Source organism: Microcaecilia unicolor, chromosome 8, assembly GCF_901765095.1.
Source record: "Microcaecilia unicolor chromosome 8, aMicUni1.1, whole genome shotgun sequence".
NCBI classification, from domain to species: Eukaryota; Metazoa; Chordata; class Amphibia; order Gymnophiona; family Siphonopidae; genus Microcaecilia; species Microcaecilia unicolor.
The window spans coordinates 124625263-124648172 of NC_044038.1; the positions used below are offsets into that span (position 1 = coordinate 124625263).

Consider the following 22910-nt stretch of genomic DNA (forward strand, 5'->3'; position numbering starts at 1 on the left):
CTTTAGAGGCCTATAACGTAGAACTTTCTCTTTTATATGGAAGCGGAAACCACCGTGGGTGCACCAAGCGGTAATGCATCAGCCACGAGCACATGGGGGAATGGGAGTCCCTTCTTTTTCTCTTTATTACCAGGTGGCCCACCTTCGAATAATAGCGGAGTGGCTCCAGGGAGGAGCAAAGATTTGGAAATCTCTGGAGCAGACTTGGTATGCATCACACCCATTGAGAGCCATTCCTTGGCTACCAGATCGAGTTAAAAGAGATAATTAGGGAAATGCCACCGCTTGTCGGATGGCCACTTGCGACCTGGAGTAAAGTCCGAACTTGCTTTTTTCGGGGGCGCACATGCTTTCTACATATGCCAATTCGACTCGCACCAGGTTTTCTTCCAGGATCTTTAGATCTCTGTTTCAGGAACTGGGAGAAAAGCATGGGCGTAGTTTGACTGTTTCATTTGGGGGGGCAAAGGGTGTGGCTTGGCACATTTGCATATATACATCTCATACATATTCATTATGGCTATTAATAAAATCAACAAAATCATACACACACCAGACTAAAATGCCGAATATGAAGCCAGTATATCAAAAACAATAGGGCCAGACACTTTATGAAATAAAACCCTACAAAGAGACACTCAAAATCTATACAGAAAGCTTAACACACAACAGTCATAACCCACCTATGAAAAGACAGTGCTATAAATTTTACACTGGACCCTAGAGCACCAATATACTTGAAACTGGAAAACTGTAACAAGCTGGACTGTTACACATTCCTACACAAACACTACATGCTAGCAGAATCCGTCACATTGGTCACATATGCAGAACATGGACAGACCCTCATGTGATACAAAATAGGAACCACAAAAAACATGCCCACAAAAACTGAAATATAGATCTCTTCAAGAAAGCCAGACTCTGTAAGCAGTGCAAATACTGGTAAAAGAGAAACAGAAATGTATTTTCTCCTGTACTCTGCAAAATACAACAATAGAAAAAAAATGTACATTTCATAAAGCAGGCACATTTTAGTCCTTAAAACACATTAAATAAAAAGAATGTTTTCTTTTCTACCTTTGTTGTCTGAGCATTCTGTTTTTCTAGTTGGTCTGGTCCCAGTCTCCACTTTCCATGTATCAGTCTTCTCCTAAATTCTTTTGAAGGTTGACTTTCCATTTCTTCGCTCTTTTCTTGTCTTCCTGTCCTTCTCTGCATCTGTCTGGCACTGATTTTTCATTTTACGCCCCCCCCCCCCCCCACACACTTTTCTTTCACTCTTTAGTCCTTAGTATCAATCTACCTACTGGCTTTGACCATCTCCCTCTCATTCCCTCTCCAGCACTCCCATTCCCCCCTCTGTCTCTCCCTTACCCAGTCTCCTAAATACCTCCCTCCCCTATCTTTCACCTACTTCATTAGTCCACCATTCCCATACTCTGTACTCACCCCCTTTGCCCTCATCTACCCTCCACTGCATCTCATCACCCTATCAGTCCCAGCTCCATCCAAGCCTCTCCTTCCTTCCCTTGCCTCCAAGGCCACTCTTCTGCCTGTTACCTTTTACCCCATGCCCAATAACTTATCTTTCACCATCTTTTTAATCCCTTTCTACCATAACTCAACCCCCTTCAGAGACTTATCCCCTTCTCCTATACCCCTCACCAGTACCCCAATCCCTTTTCAATGTCTCTCTCCAGTCTTCCAGGTCATTCACATTATGTCTCAACCTTTCCTACATCATGCCTTTTTCTTGCCCTTTTTCTCATATCCCTCATTTCACACCCTGCTTCTTCTCCTCTCCCAACCCCCAGTCCCATCCATCTCCTGCTCCTTCTCTCTGCTGTGCCCCACCCCTCCCAGTCTCATCCATCTCCTGCTCCTTCCCTCTGCTGTGCTCCCTCTCCCAGTCCCATCCATCTCCTGCTCCTTCCCTCTGCTCACCACCCCTCCCAGTCCCATCCATCTCCTGCTCCTTCCCTCTGCTCACCACCCCTCCCAGTCCCATCCATCTCCTGCTCCTTCCCTCTGCTCACCACCCCTCCCAGTCCCATCCATCTCCTGCTCCTTTACTCTGCTCACCAACCCTCCCTCTGCTGTGCCCCACCTCTCCCAGTCCAGGTTGTACCCCGTCCGCCCGCCTGCCTGCGAGGTCCAGGATCGCGCAAAAACTCTGGCACACTGCGCGCAGCAGTCTTCAATATTTCTGTGCTCCCAGCAGCGTTAGCGATGTATACATGCTGCCTTCGGTCTGCCCCGGAAGCTTTCTCTTCAACTTCCTGTTCCCGCATAGGTGGGACTAAGGGACGCTGCAGAGAAAAGGCTTCTGGGGCAGTGTGAAGGCAGTGTAGATACATTATTAACGCTGCCGGGAGGCGGAGCACAGAAAGATTGAAGACTGCAGCGCTGGAGGGAGAGAGGAAGAGAGGGGTAGACGGAATCGCGATCGCAATGCAGGAGGTGGCAAGCTGTCTTCTCGCCCCCCCCCCCCCCCAAACCGCCCATGGAGAAAAGGGGCCTCTGGGAGCTGGGGCAGGTGTGGGTAGATGGGGAACTCCTCACCTTTGAGGCAATGCAAGAGGAATATGGAATACCTGCCTCGAATGCTTTCCAATATCATCAGCTAACGGATTTTATCCTGAGGCGAGCGAAAGGGGAGCTAAGTTTGGAAGAAACACAACTACAGCGGGCGATGGTAAGTGGAGGAGGTAGAGGGGGGATATCCAGGATTTATAAAGCACTCCTTTTACAGACCAAGCCTATTCTATATTATTTACAAAAATGGGGAAAAGTATTGGGTGTTTCCTATGAGTACTCGGAGTGGGAAAGGGTGTTTAATTCTCTGATCAAGATGTCAGTGTCCAGTGCATTGGATGAGAATGGATATAAAATATTATACTGCTGGTACTACACACCTCAGAGATTAGCTAAAATGTTTAAAGGGGGGTCTGCTCTATGTTGGCGTCAATGTGGTATGGAAGGAGACATGATTCATATATGGTGGGCCTGCCCTCAGGCTCAACAGTTTTGGACAAGGGTTTTGAAACTGATCTCTAGCATAACTAAGATTGCCTATCCCATGAAAATAGAACATTGTCTTCTTCATGTGCGGCTCCAGGGAAGCAAAAAATATGCCCACCAACTGGCCATTCAGGTGTTTGTGGCCAGTAAACTAGTGTTTGCAGTGGCATGGAAGCAGCAGACCATGCCGGGCCTGCGGAAACTGGACTATATTCATTTGATGTCTAAGCTTACTGCAGTGCATTTAGGTTGCCTAATACCTTATCATCGTGTTTGGGATCCATACATAGAGTGGCCAGCTCAGCCTGACCCTTCATTGCTAGTTAATTAGGGGGGGGGGAGGGAAAGTTGGGGGGGATTATGATGTGTGATGTAGATCAGTTGATGCTTTCTGTGCTCAATAATGGAAATATCTATGATGTTGTATTTGTAAGTCTTGTTTACATTCAGTAAACATAAATAAACGTTAAAAAATAGTAACATAGTAGATGACAGCAGAAAAAGACCTGCATGGTCCATCCAGTCTGCCCAACAAGATAAACTCATATGTGCTACTTTTTGTGTATACCTTATCTTGATTTGTACCTGTCCTTTTCAGGGCACAGACCGTATAAGTCTGCCCAGCACTATCCCTGCCTCCCAACCACCAGCCCCACCTCCCACCACCAGTTCTGGCACAGACCGTATAAGTCTGCCCAGCACCATCCCCACCTCCCGCTACTGGCTCTGCCACCCAATCTCGGCTAAGCTCCTTAGGATCCATTCCTTCTGAACAGGATTCCTTTATGTTTATCCCACGCATGTTTGAATTCCGTTTCCATTTTCATTTCCACCACCTCCCGCGGGAGGGCATTCCAAGCATCCACTACTCTCTCTGTGAAAAAATACTTCCTGACATTTTTCTTGAGTCTGCCCCCCTTCAATCTCATTTCATGTCCTCTCGTTCTACCGCCTTCGCATCTCCGGAAAAGGTTCGTTTGCGGATTAATACCTTTCAAATATTTGAATGTCTGTATCATATCACCCCTGTTTCTCCTTTCCTCCAGAGTATACATGTTCAGGTCAGCAAGTCTCTCCTCATACGTCTTGTAACACAAATCCCATACCATTCTAGTAGCTTTTCTTTGCACCGCTTCAATTCTTTTTACATTCTTAGCAAGATACGTTAAAAAAAAAAATAATAATAAAGCAGTAAAGAAGTTTCAGAAAGTAAAAAAAAAAAAAAAAGATATCTCAGAGTAGGGGTGGATAAACATGTCCCGCTGCAGTATATGCAGCCCGAGTCACTCCTTGTGTGAGTGAGACTAACAAGTTAGTTACTCCTTCCATTAAAGGCCTGGTTGAAGAGCCAAGCTTTCACCTGCTTCTTGAAGTAGAGATTATCTGCATACATTCTATAATAGATGTGGAATTCCTGAAATACAGTTCCAAGAGAAATCATAAATAGGTTAAATAATACTGCAGACAGGGTAGACCCCTGTGGAACACCACGTGTAATAGAAAAATTTTCAGAAACAGTATCTTGTACTTTAACATGAAATGACTGATCTCGCAAATACAGTTTAAACCATGAAAGCACATTCCCTCAAATACCTAGTTCAAACAATTCCTTAATCAGAAGCTCATGGTCAATTGTATGAAAAGCGAATGCAATAACTAATGTAATGATACAAAAACATACATTCTGATCTATACCAATTCACAGCTCATCATTCATTGATAACAATAAAAATTCTATAATATATGACATGACCTAAAGCCATATTGATGTTCATCCAATAGGTATCTCTCCTACACAAAATCCATTAATTGATGTAACACTGCCTTCTCAATACATAGAAACATGACGACAGATAAGGGCCAATCCTGTCTGCCCTTCCTAGTAACACTAACTCCTCCTTTTCCTAACGGATCCCACGTTCCTGTACCATGCTTTCTTAAATTCTGACAGTCCTTGTCTCTACAACCTCTACCAGGAGGCCATTCCACGCATCCACCACCCTTTCTGTGAAAGAGTATTTTCTTAGATTCCTCCTAAGCCTTTTTCCTCTTAACTTCATCCCATGCCCTCTCATTCCAGAGTTTTCCTTCATTTGGAAAAGGCTCACCTCCTGTACATTAATGCCACAGAGGTATTTAAATGTCTTTATCTTATCTGATCTCTCCAGCTCCTCTTCCAGCATATACATGTTGAGGTTCATAAGCCTGTCCCTATATGTTTTATGATAGAGATCACTTACCAATTTTTTAGCCGCCCTCAGGACCGACTCCATCCTGTTTATATCTCTCTATAGGTGCAGTCTCCAGAATTGCATGCAGTACTCTAAAAGGGGCCTCACCAGAGACTTAAACAAGGGAACCATCATCTCTATTTTCTTGCTGGTCATCCCTCTCCTTATGCAATCAAGCATCCTTCTAGCTTTGACCATTGCATTTTCTACCTGTTTGGCAACCTTAAGTTCATCGGACACATTCACCCCCAAGTTCTGCTCTTCTTTCATACACAGAACTTCACCCCCTATATTGTATCATTCCCTTGGATTCTTGTAACCCAAGTGCATGAGCCTGCATTTCTTAGCATTAAATCTTAATTGCCATTGGACCAAGCTTCGCTAGATCCTTCCTCATGCCATCCACACCCTCCGGGATGCCCACCCTATTACAGAGTTTAGTATCATCCACAAAGATAATCTATAATTATTTAATACTGTCACATCAACAGATGCCATAATGAAGATAAAATATCTTTCATCTTAATCCTGTAAGAGCGACAGGTGAAAAAAAATCACAGAGCCAGTTCAATACATGTCCCATAATGCCTATATCTTCAAGGGTTTGAAGTAAAATGGTATGATCCACTACATCATATGCCGAGGATAGATCAAATCAGTGCATTTTATCTAGCAAAAAAGATGCCGGTACTCAAATGCTAGGCCACCCTTCAGGGGTGCGGTGATCACTGAAGGACCCACCCCACAATAGCCAGGGCCCCTGCAACCAGTCACAGAATCTATGACAAGGAAGAATTGGTGTATAGAGCCTGAGCTCTTTCATTAAAACTTGCAATCCATGGGTCAATTTTAGCAGACAATGAAAAAGGTGCCGGTACTCAGTACCCCCAAGTACCCCCTCAAAAAAAGGCCTGGATCAAATTGAAGATAACGGCAATTTTGCCTTCACTTAAGAAACCTCTAGCATGATCTAGTAGAGAACTAATCACCGTTTCAGTACTCAAAAAAACAAGCGGAACCCAGATTGAGAGGAATGCAAAATAGAATGCATATTTAAATGCAGTTCTAATAGCAATGTCAACAGTCCCTCAGTCAGTGGTATGGAGGCTATCAGCCTGTAATTAGTTGTAAGAGAATTAGGCCGTTTCAAATCTTTCAGGATAGAAGCAAAGCGAAGATACTTACCTGTTGCAGGTATTCTCCGAGGACAGCAGGCTTCATATTCTCACAAGGGAGTAGACGCTGATCTGAGTCGCCCAGTCTGGCATTTATGACATAGTAAAAAGTTAAGAACTTTGTGAAGCGCAAGCTGCGCTCCACTGCACATGTGTGAGTGCTTTCCTGCCCGCCGCATGAACGTGGACCCTTTGGTTCAATATCAAAGCAAAAAAAGAAAAGAAAAAATATTCAAGGAGACAACTCCAAGGGGAGGTGGGCGGGATTGTGAGAATATGAAGCCTGCTGTCCTCAGAGAATACCTGCTACAGGTAAGTATCTTCGCTTTCTCCGAGTACAAGCATCCCTAGCATCCAAGCTCACTCAAAACAACAAACATAGGTTAATTGGGCCTTGCAACGGCGAGACCATAACACAGATTAACCTAAAACTATATACAACCAAGTGAGAGTGCAGCCTGGAACAGAACAAAACGGGCCTAGGAGGGTGGAGTTGGATTCTAGACCCCAAACAGATTCTGCAACAATGACTGCCCAAACCGTCTATTGCTTCGGGTATCCTGCTCAAGGCACTAGTGAGATGTGAATGTGTGGACTGAAGACCACGTCGCAGCCTTGCAAATTTCTTCAATGGAGGCTGACACCAAGTGGGCTACCGACGCAGCCATGGCTTTGACATCCACCAATAAAATGACCTTCCAGGTCAAGTATTTCAGATGGCAGGAATTCAGTGGCTCAAACGGAGCTTTCATCAGCTGGGTGAGAATGATGTTGAGATCCCATGACACTGGTGGAGGTTTGACAGGGGGCTTTGACAAAAGCAAACTTCTCATGAAGTGAACAACTAGAGGCTGTCCAGAGATGGGCTTACCCTCTACACGTTGATGCAATAAGGTGAACCATTATAGAGCTGGTCTTAAGACTGGACTCTGAAAAATGTAGAAGGTATTCAAGTAGGGTCTGTGTAGGACAAGAAAGGGGATCTAAGGCCTTGCACTCGCACCAGACGGCAAACTTCCTCCATTTAAAAGAGTAGCACCTCATAATGGAATCTTTCCTGGAAGCCAGCAAGACCTGGGAGACACCCTCCGAAAGACCCAAGGAAGCAAATTCTAGGTTAACATCCAACCTGTGAGAGCCAGAAACTGGAGGTTGGGATGTAGAAGGGACCTGTGTGATGAAGGTCAGAAAACACTCCAATCGCCACGGTATAATTCCAGAAGAAGAGGGAACCATATCTGCCACGGCCAGTAGGGTGAGATTAGAATCATGGTTCCGCAGTCTTGCTTGTTTCAACAAAGTCTTTTCCACTAGAGGTATCAGACGATACGCATACAGAAGGCCTGTCCCCCAATTGAGAAGGAAGGCGTTATCCTGTTCAGCCTGTCAGCCAGGGTGTTGTTTGCGCCCAAAAGATAAATGGCTTGAAGAAACATGCAATGCTGGCGAACCCAATGCCACATCCGAACAGCCTACTGACACAGAGGGTGTGATATGGTGCCCTCCTCCTTGTTGGTGTAATACATTGCAATCCATTTGTCTGTTTGGATTAGAATGATTTGACAAGGCAGTCAATCTCTGAAAGCCTTTCTAGTGTTCCAGATCACTCGAAGTTCCAGGAGGTTGATCTGAAGATTTGTTTCCTGGGTGGAACAACTCCTTGAGTGTGAAGCCCATCTACATGAGCTCCCCATCCCAGGACAGATGCATCTGTCGTCAGCACTTTGTGTTGCTGAGGAATTTGGAATGGAAGTCCCAGAGTCAAATTGTATCGAATCGTCTACCACTGAAGAGAGCGTACAAGCTCTGAGGACACTTGGATGACATCTTGCAGACTCCCCTTATCTTGATACCACTGAGAAGCCAGGGACCATTGAGCTGATCTCAGGTGAAGATGTGCCATGGGCATAATGTACACTGTGGAGGCCATGTGGCCAAACAATCTCAACATCCGCCGAGCTGTGACCTGCTGAGAGGCACAAACCTTGGACGCTAAGGAGACAAGATTGTCCACTCGCATCTCCGGAAGGTAGGCTCAAACCTTCTGTGTGTCGAGCAGGGCTCCTATGAACTCCAATCGTTGAACATGGTGAAGATGGGACTTGGAGTAGTTTAATATGAACCCTAGTAGCTCCAGCACCCGAATAGTCATCCGCATGGACTCCCGAGCACTGTCCTCCAAGGTGCTCTTTACCAGCCAGTCATTGAGATAGGAGAACACATGGACTCCCAGTCTGCGTAGCAACATTGCAAATACTGCTAGACACTTGGGTGAAGACCCTGGCAGCTGACGCAAGGCCAAAAAGCAACACATGATACTGAAAGTGATGTGTTCCTAGCCAAAATCAAAGATACTTCCATTGGGTTAGAAGTATCAGGATGTGAGTATATTGTGAAGATGAGGCTACTGTGAAGATGAAGCTCCCACCTCAGGATCCCAGGTCCCTCTTTCACTCAGGGTGAGCTGGTTCTCAGTATGCAAATTAGTCTATTGCCCCTTTCTGCTCAGGGTGACCTGCTTCTCAAAAGGCAAACATAGTCAGGTCTTCCCCACAAGATATTTCTCATACAAATCTTTTATTCCCGCTTCCGGGACACACTTCTTTTAGCTTAAAACACTCATAAGCTTAAACAGTTCTTCCAGCTTAACCAGTTCTTCCTACTCAGTGCAATCTTCCAGCTTAAACATTTCTTCTTGCACAGTTCAAACCCAACAGATTTCTTCCCCCTGAGCCCTCTCACACAGGCATTTGGGCTCAGTACTAACTCAGTCCTGGACACACAGTCCCTCCTTGTAGCACACAGCTCTAGACACACAGTCTTTTCATCTTGAACACACAGTTCTTATACTTGATACTCTTAAGGCCTTCTTACCCCAGCCAGCTTCCTTCTTGGGAACACACAGTTCTAGACACCCAGTCTTTTCATCTGACACACAATCTTTTCACCACCAGGCCATAGGGCTTAGCCAGTCCTTCTCCTGGGGATCCTCCTGCTTCAGTTACCAGCTCTCTTCTTCAGCTGCTAGCTCTCCTCTCTCCCTCACAACTCAGGTGGGGTATTAAATGGTTAATGGCCAAACAGGACCCAGCCCATAACCTGCTGCACCTGTTTCTATCCCCAGGACTCTCCTCGGTCCTAGCGACCTCCAGCTATACATCCCCTTAGTGACTCACCCAGCCCTTCTCCCTGGACATTTTAGGGGAACAGCGCCCTCTAGGGGCCTAACCAGGGTAGGACAGCCTCTTCCTTCTCACAATATGTATCCAAGTCCAGACAGCACAGCCAATCATCCTTCTGAACAATGGGGAGAAGGATGCCTACGGAAACCAAGAGATAGAAGAGATGGTATCAAGAAACACACTGATACCATCTCTTCTATCACTTGCTGGACACCTTCTGCATCTGCCTCCTCATCTAGGAGGGTTTTTGGAAAGCCACGGAGTAGTCCCTACTACTATTCTAGACGCAGATACACTCCTGTGGCTCGTGAGCCTGCTCAGGCTCAGCCCCAGCACGCTTGTTCACATCAACAGCATGTGCGTAAGACCCCTGCTGCTCCACAGTCAAAGCAAGGGACAAGCTTTTTACTGGGTCCTGCAGAGCATAGCCACGATCAAAGTGTCTGTCCAGGATGACGTGCCGATGGTATCAGTGTGTTTCATGATGTGGTCAGCGACTTCCTCCATCTTCTCTCCAAAAAGGTTATCCCCCGGCATGGGGCATCCACCAACCTCTGATGAACAGAATGAGAGTCTGTGCATTGCTATAACTTTGAGCAGAGATCCTGGATGCCATATCAAAAGTGACGTAAGTGCCCCTGGCCAAGAAATTGCAACAAGCCTTCTGCTGCTTCACCAACTGGAGAAAAGGCTCGGCCTGCTCCAGAGGGAACGCGTTGACTAAGACTGACAGCTGCCTCACCAAGTTTCGCAAGTGAATGCTCGTGAACAGCTGGTATGATCAACATTAAAGCCTAATACATCTTCCTCCCAAAAGAGTCCAGGGTTCTAGCTTCTTTGCCTGGGAGAGCTGAGGCATAGTCCCAAGTACTCCTGGCTCTTTTAAGAGTGGATTCCACCACCAAGGAATCATGAGACAACTGAGGCCTGACAAACACAGGTTCACTGTGGATCCGATACTGGGTATCAATCTTCTTGGGCACAACAGGGACCGACAGAGGGGGCCGTCCAGTTCCTGACAAGGACTTCCTTGAGTACCTTGTGGAGAGGAGCCATCACAGCCTCCTTAGGAGGAGATGTGTAGTCCAAGACCTTGAGCATCTTGGCCCTGGGCTCATCCTCCTCCACCTCTAAAGGAAATGGAATGGCATCAGCCATTTCCTTGACAAAATATGAAAAAGAATGGCTCTCCGGCGGAGACCGTCTACTTTCAGGTGGTGGGGAGTGCTCAGAAGGGATCCCATAAGACTCGTCAGGTGGTGGGGAGTGCTCAGAAGGGATCACATAAGAGTCATCTAAGGAAATGTATCTGGGATACTCCTCCGATTCTCATGAGCGCTGCTCCTCAGTGTCGGAGAAAATCTCCCAATGGGAGCAACCCCGAACTCGAGAGCAGCATCGAGAAACCGGCTCCCACCTCGACTCCAGCAAAGCTTCCTCCACCGACGTCAAAGGGGTAGCGGCCTGGCTAGCAGTTGATACTGGGACCGCAAGTGGCATTGGCGTTGAAAGCCACACCACAGGCCAGGCTTGACCACAGCAGGAGGTATGGCAGGCGCAAGCACCCCCGATACTGATACACATCGCTGCATAAGGCCATCCAGCAGCTCAGGAAGCAAGGCCCGGATGCGCTCATTGAGGGCCAACATTGGGAAAAGCTGAGGTACCAGTTGATGCACAGGTTGCAGAACCGCTGGGGCCAATAAGGGGGCAGGATCTCAGCTGCTTGGAGAGAGTCACATCGGCACCTCCTGTATGGAGGGAGAGTGGTTCTCCTGGCATCGACGCTTCTTGGGTGCCAAATCCCTTGATGTTCTGGAGCACCCGCCACCATGTATCGAGAGTGACCGATGACAGTGCTTCTTGGCCTTCGCCCAAAGCACATCACCCAGGCTCCTCGGTGCTGACAAGGACGATGTTGAATCCTCACATCACTTCGGAGTCGGGTCCAACGATGTATGGTCCCAGGGGTCCTCCTGCACAGCAGGTGATTTGAGACAGATGGCGACCCACTTGATGCCTCACTGCTCCCAGTGTCTACAGGTCTCAAAACAACCATGCTTACCGAGGCTCCCAATGCCGGTGCGATGCCCAACATCGATGCCGATGTTGAGGAACCGGACCTGGCTCCAAAAATGTTCTCTCATTGATCCCCTCTCGGGAAACCTGGGTCCTCTTCTTCATATGAAGACAGAGAACACATTTAGCAGAGCTATGGTCAGGCCCAAGACACTGCAGACACCACAAATGGGTGTCCTTTCCCGAGATTGTCCGGTTGCACCAGGTACAGCGCTTGAAGCAACTGGGAGTCTTCATGGGCATGGACGGGAAAACCTCGCCAGCCAAATCAAATGGCTCGATGGTGCCTGAAAAAGGGGCAAAGGCACACAAAAAAGAAGGGAAGAACTCGGCCAGAGTCAGGCCCTAAAAAATGCCCTGTGATGTTGAAAATAAAGGAAACTTAAAACTTGGCCAAAACTTGTTTAAGAAATAAAGGCGGGTTTAAAGGAGTTAACAAAAAGAAAACCCAGAATGAAAATACAAAGAAAAAAAATATCTAAAGGCACTCAAAGTTCTTTCAGACCAGACGTGGGAGGAGAGCGATTAAAAACGCAGCTGCTCCTCACACTGAAAGACAAGAACTGAGGGGTCTGCGTTCGCGCGGCAGGTGGGAAGGCACTCTCAAATTCGTAGTGGAGCACAGTTCGCGCTTCACAAAGCTGTCTAACATTTTACTGTGGCATAAATGCCAGACCGAGTGACGCAGATTGGCATCTACCCACTTGTGAGAATATTGGAGGCTGCTTGTCCTCGGGGAATAATTATTTCCCCAAGTTTAGATGGAAATTTACCTAGAGATAGTTGTACCCGAATCCAGTCAAATAAAATAACATGAAAAGATGAAGGGGCTGTCTACATCAGGTAAGGGGGACAGGTGTCTAATGTACAGTAGAACACAATGTACTTCTTAAACAGTTTAAGGAAATCGTGTCATAAAATAGAGAAAAATTATCCCACATTCTGTTCTCAGATATGCCACAAGTAGAACAATGATCAATAGAATCATAAGCTGTAACATAAACCGTATCAATAAATCTTACTCTTAGCTTAATAATCTGGTCCTGAAAATAATCAGCTAGCTGAGTTGCTGAAGGGGTTTGATCTAAAACTAGATTTTGAGAAATCGGGACCTTAATAAGTCAGTTCCTATCATTTCCTAGAAACATTTCCTTGCAGTTTTTAAAACTTTTTTTTATAATTCTGTACTGCTTCCCTCCACATAGATGTTGAGTGATCAGTTTTATCTTTTGTTTGGTTTGCTGATACACAGCAGTTTAGCTCAGTGTGGGAAACTTTAGTCTAAAAATCACATCTGTTTCTGCGTTGCCAGTTTGGTGTCTTTCAACTAAGTACAATTATCTTTTTCAAGACAGTAGCCTGTTGTTTACTGTATTTTCCACTCTTCTATCTATGCCTCTCACTCTGTTCGGAACACAAATCACTCCTGTCACTAGCTTCAGATACTTGGGAATTATCTGGGACTCTGCCCTCTCTTTCAAGCCTCAAATAGCACATCTATCTAAGATATCTTTCTTTTTTGGCAGCTTCAAGCTGTTCATCACTACTTCAATCAGAAAGACTATCATGCACCACTGCTCTCTTTCTTTAGTTCTTGATTAGATCACTGTAACATCATTTACGCAGGTTTATCACAGTCATCGTTGAAAAAGTTAAACGCTACAAAACTGCTATTATGCCATGCCCGCTGCTCGGATCATACTACCCCTGTATTGAAAAAGCACTACTGGTTACCCATCAATCAACATATCTACTATAATAAAACTCACCCTCAACGTTCTGAAGACAACGTTCTGAAGTCACTCAGTCACTCACTGAAGGGTTCATGGATTCATGGTGGTGAAGCCAGAACACTGACCATGTCTCTCTGCCCCGCCCTCGCATGACGGACCAATCAGAAAAAACACCCTCAACATTCTGAAACACAAAGGACCATCACAACACCGTTCCCAGGCAACACTAGGCAACGTAAGACGGACCAATCAGAGGAAACTACGTGACAATCAGTGAGGAGCATTCCCCAGCACAATGGCTCATTATCTGTGCAGCACGGAGAGCACAGAACCACCGCTGGAACGAGAGAAAAATATTCCTGCTGTGGGTATGTGCAAAAATAGACCGGGGGAGGGGGGGGGGGAATTCTTAAATGCCTAATGCCAGTACTGAAGAGTGCCAGAGGGCCTATAGCACAGACTATATTTGGGATCGCTTGACATGGAGTCAGAGGAGCCGGAAAACAATGTGCCCGTCACCATCTGGGACGTGGGCGAACAGGACAAGCTGCGGCCCAGCTGGAAGGATTACCCGCGACACAGCCAGCAGCAAACAGCGACCAAGGAAGGGGGAGGAGTAGGGAAACATGCGGAGCGTGTTTCCCTACTCCTTCCCTGCCTAGGAATCGCTGGAGACTGGCTGCCAAACTAACGAAACAACCGCACACCGACGCACCACCTCCATCATTCGAAAGGCATCCACTCTTTCTTCAACAGAAATGCAAACTACATAAGTACATAAGTAGTGCCATACTGGGAAAGACCAAAGGTCCATCTAGCCCAGCATCCTGTCACCGACAGTGGCCAATCCAGGTCAAGGGCACCTGGCACGCTCCCCAAACGTAAAAACATTCCAGACAAGTTATACCTAAAAATGCGGAATTTTTCCAAGTCCATTTAATAGCGTTCTATGGACTTGTCCTTTAGGAATCTATCTAACCCCTTTTTAAACTCCGTCAAGCTAACCGCCCGTACCACGTTCTCCGGCAACGAATTCCAGAGTCTAATTACACGTTGGGTGAAGAAAAATTTTCTCCGATTCGTTTTAAATTTACCACACTGTAGCTTCAACTCATGCCCTCTAGTCCTAGTATTTTTGGATAGCGTGAACAGTCGCTTCACATCCACCCGATCCATTCCACTCATTATTTTATACACTTCTATCATATCTCCCCTCAGCCGTCTCTTCTCCAAGCTGAAAAGCCCTAGCCTTCTCAGCCTCTCTTCATAGGAAAGTCGTCCCATCCCCACTATCATTTTCGTCGCCCTTCGCTGTACCTTTTCCAATTCTACTATATCTTTTTTGAGATACGGAGACCAGTACTGAACACAATACTCCAGGTGCGGTCGCACCATGGAGCGATACAACGGCATTATAACATCCGCACACCTGGACTCCATACCCTTCCTAATAACACCCAACATTCTATTCGCTTTCCTAGCCGCAGCAGCACACTGAGCAGAAGGTTTCAGCGTATCATCGACGACGACACCCAGATCCCTTTCTTGATCCGTAACTCCTAACGCGGAACCTTGCAAGACGTAGCTATAATTCGGGTTCCTCTTACCCACATGCATCACTTTGCACTTGTCAACATTGAACTTCATCTGCCACTTGCACGCCCATTCTCCCAGTCTCGCAAGGTCCTCCTGTAATCGTTCACATTCCTCCTGCGACTTGACGACCCTGAATAATTTTGTGTCATCGGCGAATTTAATTACCTCCTAGTTATTCCCATCTCTAGGTCATTTATAAATACATTAAAAAGCAACGGACCCAGCACAGACCCCTGCGGGACCCCACTAACTACCCTCCTCCACTGAGAATACTGGCCACGCAATCCTACTCTCTGCTTCCTATCTTTCAACCAGTTCTTAATCCATAATAATACCCTACCTCCGATTCCATGACTCTGCAATTTCTTCAGGAGTCTTTCGTGCGGCACTTTGTCAAACGCCTTCTGAAAATCCAGATATACAATATCAACCGGCTCCCCATTGTCCACATGTTTGCTTACCCCCTCAAAAAAATGCATTAGATTGGTGAGGCAAGACTTCCCTTCACTAAATCCGTGCTGACAAACAAAGAATACATGGTTTCTCAGGCGGCTGCAGGTAACTCCCCACCCCCTTCCTCTTCCCCTTTTGCCGAAGCGGCCAAGGACGTGCCCAACCATCCCCAGCCTCAGGCAAGCTGTCTCCCACCTCGGGGATTCCCCGAGCACCCGGAAAAAGACGGCGCTGATTCCTGCAGCGCATAAATGTTCCAGCATTCCCCTGCAGCCGGCCTGAAATGGACCAAACATACCGGATCACCCCCCGACGACCCGAGACCGTGCTCTTCTCCCTTCCGCCAACTTAAAACAACCATCCCTGTCCTCAGGCAAGCCATCACCCACCTCCAGGATGCCCAGAACCCCAGCCCAATGGAAAAAGATGGCGCTGCTTCCAACAGCAAATTTCTCTTCCAGCATTCCCCTACAGCAGCCCTGAAACGGCCAAGAAATACCGACAAAGGACGTGCTCCTCTACCTTCCGCCCATCTAAAACAACACTGCTGCCTCAGCACAACACAAAAAAAAAACATGGAAAAAAAAAACAACACTCAACAAAGGCTGACCCCCCCTACAACCACATTTACATTTCACCAACAGAAAGACCCCCCTCCACAAACCTCCTTGACAGACAAAACCACACACACACAATACAACAGAAACACACCCTCAAAGCCACACACCAATCCAACCCACTTTGCCAGCACAGCACATCCCCCAACCCCCAAGCAAACAAAACAAAAAAAGACACACATCAACAACCTGCACACACACCACACCCTCACACACACACACACAAAATAACTCTGTGACACATACACACACACACACACAAAAAAAACCACATGCTAGCGCCCGTTTCATTGGTTTCGGAAACAGGCCTTTTTTACTAGTTACTTATAAGATAGCTATTTTAACGTTTCATGCGCTTCGACTTGGGCTTCACAACTATCTTGCCTGCCTCACAATCCCTTATTCTCCTTCCCATCTTTTTTGTTCCTTAAATGACCATCGCCTGGTCCTTCCTGGTCCAAAAGTAGTTCACTACAAATCCACTAGACACAGTGCGTTTTTCTTCCTTGCCCCTCATGTATGGAATAACCTCCCTCCACTCTGAAACCTCTTTCAAAAATGTTAAGACTTCCTTAATGGCTTGGCTATTTAAACAGGCTTTTGAGAGACCAAATTAATCGGCTGTTTCAGATTTCTCAGTAGGAGGCCTTAGCCCCCACCTCTTCCTCTGTATATCCTCCCTCTTTTTATCTATCCCGGTGTAGCTGCTGAACTTTCCTGATTAAAAATGGAGTTCTTTTCAAATTTCCTTTACTTTTGGTCTGTACACCGCTCTGTACTGTTCTGTCAGCTAGAGTGATATAGCAAATTACAATAAACTACAGTGAATGATTGGAATCCTTGGAAATGGATACCATCTATAGACCCCTAACAGAGGCATTTTTAGCCGAAACATGGACCATGTTAATAAAGTCAAGCTGAGACGCCCCTTATTTGAAGGCTCCTTGTGCTTTTTTGCTATTTGAATCAGTTTTATCTTTTAACCATCTACACTCAAGTTTCCTGCATAGACGCTTTAGTTTAAACAAATCTGAAGTAAACCATTAAATTCGCCGATGACACAAAATTATTCAGGGTCGTCAAGTCGCAGGAGGAATGTGAACGATTACAGGAGGACCTTGCGAGACTGGGAGAATGGGCGTGCAAGTGGCAGATGAAGTTCAATGTTGACAAGTGCAAAGTGATGCATGTGGGTAAGAGGAACCCGAATTATAGCTACGTCTTGCAAGGTTCCGCGTTAGGAGTTACGGATCAAGAAAGGGATCTGGGTGTCGTCGTCGATGATACGCTGAAACCTTCTGCTCAGTGTGCTGCTGCGGCTAGGAAAGCGAATAGAATGTTGGGTGTTATTAGGAAGGGTATGGAGTCCAGGTGTGCGGATGTTATAATGCCGTTGTATCGCTCCATGGTGCGACCGCACCTGGAGTATTGTGTTCAGTACTGGTCTCCGTATCTCAAAAAAGATATAGTAGAATTGGAAAAGGTACAGCGAAGGGCGACGAAAATGATAGTGGGGATGGGACGACTTTCCTATGAAGAGAGGCTGAGAAGGCTAGGGCTTTTCAGCTTGGAGAAGAGACGGCTGAGGGGAGATATGATAGAAGTGTATAAAATAATGAGTGGAATGGATCGGGTGGATGTGAAGCGACTGTTCACGCTATCCAAAAATACTAGGACTAGAGGGCATGAGTTGAAGCTACAGTGTGGTAAATTTAAAACGAATCGGAGAAAATTTTTCTTCACCCAACGTGTAATTAGACTCTGGAATTCGTTGCCGGAGAACGTGGTACGGGCGGTTAGCTTGACGGAGTTTAAAAAGGGGTTAGATAGATTCCTAAAGGACAAGTCCATAGACCGCTATTAAATGGACTTGGAAAAATTCCGCATTTTTAGGTATAACTTGTCTGGAATGTTTTTACGTTTGGGGAGCATGCCAGGTGCCCTTGACCTGGATTGGCCACTGTCGGTGACAGGATGCTGGGCTAGATGGACCTTTGGTCTTTCCCAGTATGGCACTACTTATGTACTTATGTACTTATGCTCTGACTTGAAGATATATATACCTTGAAGATACATATAAAAAGAATACCATTTTTCTAGGAAAATTAAGCCTTTTTGGGTTGTGGTTTCTAGTTTTCAGTTACCAGATTTTTTGTATAGTTAAAATAGAACTTACATAGATGTGACTAAAGCTTTAGTGCATTATAATCTCAGTAGAAGCTGCTCTTTTAGAGCAGGAGGAAACTGCCAGTGAGAAAGAAAAGGCAGATATCCAAAGCTGGCAGATTATGTACCTTTCAAAATGCACCATTTCTCTTAGGTGTTAAGTAGAGGAGTGTGGTAGCCATGTTAGTCCACTCTTAAGGTTATCAATAGAAATCAAACAAAATAAAACATGGGAAAGAAAATAAGATGATACCTTTTTTATTGGACATAACTTAATACATTTCTTGATTAGCTTTCGAAGGTTGCCCTTCTTCGTCAGATCGGAATACATTTGCTTATTTCCGATCTGACGAAGAAGGGCAACCTTCAAAAGCTAATCAAGAAATGTATTAAGTTATGTCCAATAAAAAAGGTATCATCTTATTTTCTTTTCCATGTTTTATTTTGTTTGATTTCTATTGATAATCTTAGGTGTTAAGAAGCACAAGACTTGTTAAATTCCAGGTGCAATACTGCCACCTACTGAAACTTCATTAAAATGCTCACCATAAGAACTCGCCAAAATGACATTACAGTTTATTTAATGACAAGATACTTAGCAAGCTCTTTTGACTTTGGCCACTCTAATGGAACTTGTGGGTAATTTTAGTGCATTCTGATGTTTGTATAGATTAGTTTAATTAATAGCTTTGCTCAAAATAAGTAGTGAGACTAGTTTCTGCCTCCAAAGCAATAACACCATCAGTCTTGAGAAACACTGCAGAGACCCATCACATCTTAGCCTGGAGAGTTTAATTGCTACTAAAACATGGCCTTCTTTGGTTGATAGATGATCATTTATTACTGCACATTAAATGGGATATGGCATAAACAGATCTGACAGTAAGGCCAAGTCCATTCTTATTAGTTATTCTCCAGAATCAGAACAGAGGTTAAAGGGTTTTTCAGCAGAATGGGCACCAAAGGTGTAAATGCTCCTCACAGGTGAAACTCCTATCATACATGGAAAAATTTAAGATGTTAGGGCTCTTAAGTAAAGAATGACACGGACAAAGATGTAGACACATATTAGATGATATAGCACCCTTACGAACAAGAACCACACGCAGACACAAATCAATACCGTGGTTCAATGAAGAACTGAAAAAATTAAAAACACAATCCAGGAAACTGGAATGTGCATGTAAAAAAATAAAGGACGAACACACACTTAACACATGGAAACAAATACAAAGGAAATACAAATATGCAATAAGACAGACCAAAAGGTCATACTACAAAACTAAAACAGGGACGGATTACAAAAACACGCAGAAACTATACCATCTTGTGAACAAACTACTAGACACAACGCCGGTCACCAAAACCAACACTGACACTCCAACTGCAGACAACCTTGCTAAATACTTCAACGAAAAAATTGCAAACCTATGCAAAACTCTACCTCAGGACAACATGGACATCGAAAACTTCATCAATGGTCTAGACCCAAACCCCTGGTGAATACCCATGGGACCGAACCTGGTCAAATTTCGCTCTCCTCACTGCCGATACAGTTACCCAGGCGATTAAAAGGTACTCCAACAGCCACTGCCAATTGAATACCTGCCCCAGCTACCTAATAAAATCCGCCCCCCACCGCTTCATAACAGACCTCACATCCCACTTAAACTTCATGCTTCAACAAGGTATCTTCCCTAACGAAAAAGGCAACATCCTACTCACCCCAATACCAAAAGACACCTAGAAAAAAACAAATGATATCACCAACTACCGCCCAATAGCATCTATCCCTTTGGTAGTAAAACTAATGGAAAGCTTGGTAACCAAACAACTTAATGATTACATAAACAAAGTCACAATACTACATGATTCACAATCAGGATTCCGCCCCCTATACAGCACCGAAACAGTACTACTTACTCTCCTAACTAAATTCAAGCAGGAAATAGCAATAGGTAAAAGTATTCCTTTCCTCCAATTTGACATGTCCAGTGCGTTCGACCTGGTCAACCATAATATACTACTAAGACTCCTAGATTACTTCGGAATCAGTGGAAACACTCTCAAATGGATCAAGGGTTTCCTTTCCACCAGAACATATAAAGTGAAATCAAGTACAAACATATCATCACCAGGGCCATGCCAAGGGTCTCTGGTGCCCCTCTGAGACTATCAGTTGCCCCCCCCCCCCCCCCGTGTGGCACAGGATGCAAAGGAAATAGGAGCTGAAAGATGGAGTGCATCTTTGTGGGATTGCTGAACAAATAAAGGGTTTACAACCACTTAGCTTTTGCAGGTTATCAAGGTTATCAAGGATTTAGCTACGGGCAAGGCCCCTTGGTTGCACAGCCTTACAGTTTCAATTAGGGTTCATTGGGGGGGGGGGGGAGCACAGAGAACAGGGGGGCCAGGGCAAATGTTGTGCCCACCCAAAATTGAACCTCTGGCTACACCATTATTTGGCCCATTTGCAACAAACCATGGAACCTCTACCAAATAAAAGTATATATATATATAAGAAGAACAAAATAAACCAAGTCAAGAGATAAAGCTGCTATAAAAAATGTTGTACCAGTTCTACCAGCTGTCCTCAAAGCCAGTAGAACAGTTTAATTGAGCTGAAAATATAAATCAAATCTTATGTGACTGGGTAGATAAAGTGATGTCTGCAGGGTACCTGTCTCACTGTGGGGAATGCCAGCTCCTGAGGAAACCTCAGCCTTTCTTTAGGTACTTGGCATCCTTCTGGGAAAGTCTCTATCTGTGTGGCACAAAGCCCATTTTCTGCAAATAGTTGCCAAGAATAGGACTCCAGCCTAACTGGCATAGGGTTTCAAAAACAAACTTTCTATGCTTTTCTAAATAGCTGTGCATGGTAGACATTGCATATCCAGAAAGAGAGGCGAGGTAAGCCAAGTACGCTGTGTTTGTAAAATCAAACCAGTTCTTCTAAATGCTGCCTCTGAATCATTTCTGCTGTCCAGGAACATCATGTTCTGCTCAACTTGTAGCATGGGGGGGGGGGGGGGGGGGGTCAGGAAACAAACAAGTGAACATCAGTCCTTTACTCCCACACCATCACCTGTAAACTGCCTTTAATATTTCCTGGAAGCCATATGCAATGATCACAGGCTGAAAAACTGCCAGGTTCACTGGACCTCTCAGCTGTTGGATCACTCATGGCACTTACCGGGTTGGCATGGCCATGATAGGAACACAAAAACATTGAAAAAGAACCAGCATCAGAGGAAAAAAATGGTGACTCACCCCTCCGTCGCTACACCAGCAGACTAGCTGACCTCCCCAGAGGATCCAAGCAGCGGCTCTCACTGCCTCTCAGTCTCAGCACTCCAACGATGGCAACACCCGGCGGCGCCGGTGGTCCAAATAACTCAGACCGGACGGACATGTCACGTACTCCGCATCCGCACGTGGGAAGAGCTGGGCGGTGGCGGTGCCAAAGAGCTGTGCGCTGCGCGCGGGAAGGCAGCGCATGCGCATAGGCGCCGACGCGATAAGTTTTATTTTTTTTAAATTTGGATTTTGAAATACAACTGGACTGCAGCGCCGGGCGTGGCGCCCTTGTAGGCAGGCGCCCTCCTGCGGTGCTTACCCCGCTTACCGGGTTGGCACGGCCCTGATCATCACCTTGGAAACCAGACTGCAGAGTATCGCAAGGATCACCATTATCATCAATCCTTTTCAACCTCATGATGACCCCACTAACCAAGGCCTTAACCCTCCAAGGCCTTAACCCATTCATCTACGCTGATGACGTTACAATATACATCCCCTATAAACATGATCTGGCAGAAATCACCAAGGAAATCAAGATCAGCTTAAACATCATGGACTCATTGGCAAATGCATTCCAACTAAATCTCAACACAGAAAAAAAGCACATTGTCTCATCATCTCATCCCAACACAATACATACAAACCCACAAACATTAACACCCCAGGATACACCCTCCCTATCTCAGACAGCCTGAAAATTCTCGGAGTAACAATCGACCGGAACCTCTCACTAGAGAACCAAGCGAAATCCACCAAAAGGAATATGTTTTACTCAATGTGGAAACTCAAACGCGTGAAACCATTCTTCCTGAGAGAAATATTTCACAACCTGATACAATCAATGGTACTAAGCCACGCAGACTATTGCAATGGAATTTACACAGGATGCAAAGAACAAATCATAAAGAAAATTCAGACCTCTCAAAACACAGCAGCCAGGCTTATATTTGGAAAAAACGCGTTTTGAAAGTGCCAAACCCCTCCGAGAAAAACTGCACTGGCTCCCAATCAAAGAACGTATTGCTTTCAAAATCTGCACAACAGTTCATAAAATTATTTACGGCGAAGCCCCAGGATACATGACAAACCACATAGACCTAACAACCAGAAACGCTACAAGATCAGCATGATCATACCTTAATCTCCACTACCCAAGCAGCAAAGGACTCAAATACAAATCAAATTATGCATCCAGCTTCTCCTATTTAAGCGCACAACTATGGAACACACTCCCAAAAGAAGTAAAAACTACGCTCGACCACCTAAATTTCCGAAAAGTACTAAAAACAAACCTGTTCAGAAATACATACCCCACCGACCCACCATAAAAACCTGGGCACCTGCGACATAATGA

At 45.4% G+C, this 22910-nt stretch overlaps 1 long non-coding RNA gene across 1 annotated transcript; it reads left to right on the top strand.

Annotated features, from left to right (window-relative positions):
• Positions 1–2943: 2943 nt before the first annotated feature.
• On the top strand, positions 2944–6558 carry LOC115475788. Its single transcript, XR_003943101.1, has 3 exons — positions 2944–3040; positions 6124–6129; positions 6547–6558. It is a non-coding gene; the product is annotated as an uncharacterized LOC115475788 (long non-coding RNA).
• The last annotated feature ends 16352 nt before the right edge of the window (positions 6559–22910 follow it).